The 5,555-nt window shown below is 45.5% G+C and overlaps 1 pseudogene; it reads right to left on the bottom strand.

The window, feature by feature from the left end:
• Window positions 1-512: 512 nt before the first annotated feature.
• On the bottom strand, window positions 513-629 carry LOC136646448 (5S ribosomal RNA; annotated as a pseudogene).
• Window positions 630-5,555: the final 4,926 nt, after the last annotated feature.

Raw genomic sequence — 5,555 nt, 5'->3', positions numbered from 1 at the left:
CTGTAAAATTGCATATTTCTACACATTCTTTACTTTAAAAATCAATTCATTGAGCAATAAACCAGGGACCAGCCTGGGAGAAAGCCAGCTTTCCACTCTACACCATGACTACTCCACTAATTTTCTAACCTTCTAATGACAGTATATGTTCATCAAACTACAGTCTTCCATCATCATCTGAAAACAAGAAAACAATTTTCCCTTCTTGTTCAGTCCAGTTTTACTGAATACGGCAGCATGAAGAATGTGAGCCATGCTAACCACAGGTTCAATGCTATGAGCTCTTTTATCTGAATAGATCCAGCTCCTGGCCCATGAGATCCATGCTAATCCTCTCTAATTGCCATTGGACCGAGATAGAGCAAGTCACCTGCGTCCATGAACTTTGTGGACTCCAGTGGAAGTCTCCGCCCCAGGATCAAGCTAAGCCAAAAATGCTCCATCACAAAAAAGGAATGAATTACCCCCCCCCCTTTGGTTGGCAACCTTCAGTCTCAAAAGACTATGGTATAAGCCTACAGCACCTGGTATTCCCAGGTGGTCTCCCATCCAAGTACTAACCAGGCCTAACCCTGCTTAGCTTCCAAGATCAGACAAGATCAGGCATGTGCAGGGTAACAGTTGCTATCTGGCACTGAAGCACCCATCAATACCTGCACACATTCGGTGTGTTCCCAACCTCGTTTTCAAACACAAATTAGTAGCAACAATTGTACAAGTTGCAAAAAGGAACACAGTAGGATCACTGGAAAGGAGAAGGCCTTTTCAAACCCATTTCAGGCAAGGCTGATGAGATCAGCGATTCAGGTTTGTCTGAGGTGAGACAGCAAAGAGGGAAATTAAACTGGAGCAGAGCTGGGGGGAAAGGGAGAGAAGGGTCACCAGTGCAAAGAAAAGAAAAATTTCATGGTCATTGTCCTTCTGCTTTACAGAATGGATGCCTCACAGCCGAGGTCCCATCTTGGGACTGGGGGCAATCACATGATTGGCATTCTGTCGAAGGGACTGTCAGTTGCCGTTAACTTTATAGGAAATGCACTTTCTGCAGAGAAGCCAGGCAAAATGCACTTCTGGCTTTCTGTGGAATAAAGAAGTATGACCTTACATGTAGCAGGACTCAGAAGGCAGAGGTTCCACCTCAGGCCCTGGACATTAGGAGCACACCATGCCATGGGAGGGATGGTTGTTACCAAGATGAGGCAGTCTTTCTTCATACCTAACTACATCAGTAATTACCAAGTAACTTGGGGTCAGGTCATCTTCCTGCCTTGTTTCTTGCTCAGTTTGCATTCTGCCTGCAGGCACAGCCCTCCCTTGTCCTAGCCTTAATGTGAAAGTGAAGGATTTGCTGGTTGCCTATCTGGGATTGAGATGTTTCCACAAGAGCCCTTTGATTGGCCTTTCTGATCCTGACAGGCACTGCCTTTTGGTTGTTTTGACCTTTCTCACCTTCCATCTTGCATGAATGGGGGCTGTAACAGCATGGGAAACTAAACAGGCTGGTTGGCTTTAACTGCTGGACAGAAACCAGCACAAGACACTTCCTTCAGGGAGGAATGAGGGACGGATCCAAGGTGACCCCATAAATGCTAGGACTTAATTGCCACTTTGGCATTAAGATCCATTCCAACTCAGAACTTCAATTAATTGATTTATTGGTTTTCTACCCCACCTTCTGAAAGTGAGACATAAAATAAAATACAATTACATTGAAGCTGTTCCCGTACCCCTCTCAACATAGAGCATTGCTTTAGAGTGACCACCACCCACATCCCCTTCTATCCTGTCACTCTCTTTGAAGTGATAGTAGTTGGAAAGTCAGCACACCCTCTCCCAATTCGGTCAGGTTTCAGCCAGTGTCTGCTTCATGTTGTCAGGTGTGGAGACCCAGAGAAGATAGGTCAGGGGTCACAGTCCAGGCAAACAAGATTTCAACTGGAGAAACAGATGAGAATCCTAGGGAACAGAGGCAGGGGTACAACCAGAGCAGGGCCAAGATTTTGGTATTGAGAACAAAACGGCAAATATTATAATGCCGTTGTACAAATCGATGGTAAGGCCACACCTGGAGTGTTGTGTCCAGTTCTGGTCGCCGCATCTCAAAAAAGACATAGTGGAAATGGAAAAAGTGCAAAAGAGAGCGATTAAGATGATTACGGGGTTGGGGCACCTTCCTTATGAGGAAAGGCTACGGCGTTTGGGCCTCTTCAGCTTAGAAAAGAGGCGCCTAAGGGGGGACATGATTGAGACATACAAAATTATGCAGGGGATGGACAGAGTGGATAGGGAGATGCTCTTTACACTCTCACATAACACCAGAACCAGGGGACATCCACTAAAATTGAGTGTTGGGAGAGTTAGAACAGACAAAAGAAAATATTTCTTTACTCAGCGTGTGGTTGGTCTGTGGAACTCCTTGCCACAGGATGTGGTGACGGTGTCTGGCCTGGACGCCTTTAAAAAGGGATTGGACAAGTTTCTGGAGGAAAAATCCATTACGGGTTATAAGCCATGATGTGTATGTACAACCTCCTGATTTTAGAAATGGGCTATGTCAGAATGCCAATGCAAGGGAGGGCACCGGGATGAGGTCTCTTGTTATCTGGTGTGCTCCCTGGGGCATTTGGTGGGCCGCTGTGAGATACAGGAAGCTGGACTAGATGGGCCTATGGCCTGATCCAGTGGGGCTGTTCTTATGTTCTTATAGAGTTTCAGGGAAACAGGATAAGAAGCCAGCTGTAGTCAGGCTCAGCCAAAGGCTGAGTTCCTGAGTACAGGCACCATGGATCTCCATACTGCTACACATAGGCTATAGCAGTATTTTTCAAACTGTGGAAAATACTGGACCCACTAGGTCCGGACCCACTAGGTGAGTCACAACGCAATTTCAGGTCAGTTCCCATTCATTTCAATATTTTATTTTTAATATACTTGATGCTACCATAGTATGTGACTGCATTGGGGGAAATGTTACAGATCTGTACCTTTAACAGGCTACTGTGTATACGTATGCTTTGAACAATGATAGACAATGGAACTTACTCCTGGGTAAGTGTGAGTAGGATTGCAGCCTAGTGATAGAGATTTTAGAGGGTTAACTTATCTTCTCTAGTTTAAGAAAAATAACTGAAATTTTAGCCAAGACTGTTGTTCCCCTCAAAAACAGGACAGGAGGGTCATTATGTCAAAGTGACCTAAAGAGATCATGATTGGCAGAACATGTAGATCATAACTTTCCCAAAGGGAAAATTCCAGGATCTTGTATAACCAAAGTTGTGGGCCAGGAATATTTTGAGATGCAGGGCAGAATGACCTCCTAATTAGAGCTGGGACCATGCACCAAACCTGTCATAATATGCCCAATAAGGAGGTGGAAATGACATACAGTGTCACATGGGTAACTTGTTTATCTCATGTTATTTAATGTGATTTTCTGGGTGTGGTTCTTTGAGAAACAGGATGGGAAACGAAGAGTGAACATTTGTATCCAAACTGAATCAATTGGCTTGTGTAATTCACTTAAATAAAGCCTCCAAACCCTTTTAAAAGGTCTGTGACTGTTTGGCATTGCGTCAGAATATGAAAATCTTTCCAACACTAGGATTGTAAAGACTCTTCCTACTTGATGATGTCACTTCTGGTCATGATATCACTTTTGGTGGGTCCTGACATTTCCATTCTAAAAAGTGGGTCCCATTGCTAAAAGTTTGAGAACCACTGGGCTATAGCAACAACTTGTTCACACTGGCCAGCACACTATGCAGCCAAGGTTTATAAGTCTAGATGATCAAGGACTAGCCTGTGGAATAGTCCAGGTGACTTAGGGCACAATCCTAACTGTGCCTAGGGCACAGTGTAACTCTTACACTGGCCTGGGAGGCTCACAATGTTTGTGCCTCCTTGCCTGCCATAAAGCACATTAGTTCCTTCTTGTGTGTCGGCTGGGCTAGTGCAAGAATGCATGCCAGAGTCCGCAGAGACTACATTCAGCTTCCTCACTGACGGGGTCAGATATGTCCGCGCCAGCCGAGCTGAGCTGGCACAGTGGCCTGGGGGTGTGGGGAGGGCAGGAAAGAGGCATTTCGGGGCAGGGAGGGTGGGCGGCAGCTGGGCCCATGGGTGGGCAGGGAGCAGGAGGAGGGGCCAGGACCCAGCAGTTATGCCAGATCCTAGTTCCGTTCCCAGGCAGCGTGGAGCAGCTCCAGGCTGCTCTGTTCTGCACCACCTCTTTAGGTGACACAGATCTGAGTAGACACTTTGGGTCCACTATGGCCACTACGGGCAAAGGGGAATTTTTTTTCCTTGCCTCGGACTGAGCCTCAGCCAGCCCCAAACTTGCGTTGGATACAGTGCAGGCTTCCTGGCCTGCCTGTCCAGTACAAGTTAGGATTGCGCTGCCCATCTGCCAGGTTTGCTGTGGAGGTAGAATGGTAGCGACACAGGAAGTACCATGCCAGATCCTGACTGTCAGGAACATGGTTGGGGTCTATCCCTTGGTGCCTTAGAATTTGAAAATTGAAAAAAGGGGCACGTTTGTGCAACCCAGGCAGTAGAGCCCTATGAGTCAGAGGAGGGTCCGGCACAGTACAGACCACAAACGTATCACAGGTAGGAAATAATTAATGGCCAACACATCTGATAACACTATATGACAAAAACAGCAAGCCAGTTTTGGAAACAAGCTACAACAGTTTTGGAAAAAATACACAGAGGCAATCTATTGCAATCTCCAGCTCAATCACTATTAATCCCATTTTACAGATTAGGAACACTGAGACTGAAAAGAAGTGGCTTGCAGGAAATCAGATAGAGTGGGTCTGTGTCAGAAAGGCTTTTAATAACTCACAAAGATCAGTCCATGGGTTATTGTAAGTTCTCATTTAGAAAAGCAGATCCTAATCAGAGACAGACATTTGAAGGTAAGGTCTAAAAGGCATGAGATGTTTTTTATTTTAGAAAAGTTAAACTGTGCCAGTTTAATTATATATTACTAGTTAGGAGGATCTGTAACATTTCCCCAAAAGCAGTCTAATAGATTAAAAATAAAATTTTGAAATGTATGGGGATCCACCTGAAATTGGCTCGCGACCCACCTAGTGGGTCCCATCCCTCAGTTTGAGAAACACTGCTCTATGGTTTCTTCTGAGTGGTCATGTATAAGACTATACTGTTACAATGAGCATAACAGCAACAATGATTTTTGCCTAAAAGGAACAGTGGTAGTTTTCTTTCAGCAACTTGTCTGTAGTAGGTACAAGAAAATGATGGCTTTCATGGGTCAGTAGGGGCAGTTGGAACACCTGAGTCAGACACCTGGTAGCATGCTCCTTCTCCCTAAGGACTGCTTCTATAGTGCCTACAGTTACAAATGATGCAAATCAGCTAGTACCCCATTGCCAGCCAGCATCCCAAGGCCTTTGATGGTAACCTTGGTTTTATTTTGTTTTTCCAACTCACAATGTATTAAGAGCCCCAATCCTGTGGTTGGCGGCATGGCTCTGTGCCGCCGACCCACAGTCGCAAACGAGCCATAAGGCACGTTTGCAGAGCTCACT

Source organism: Tiliqua scincoides, chromosome 3, assembly GCF_035046505.1.
Source record: "Tiliqua scincoides isolate rTilSci1 chromosome 3, rTilSci1.hap2, whole genome shotgun sequence".
In the NCBI taxonomy this organism is placed as follows: Eukaryota; Metazoa; Chordata; class Lepidosauria; order Squamata; family Scincidae; genus Tiliqua; species Tiliqua scincoides.
The sequence above is the reverse complement of the archived record's forward strand: the minus strand, read 5'-3'. Positions and strand labels throughout refer to the sequence as shown.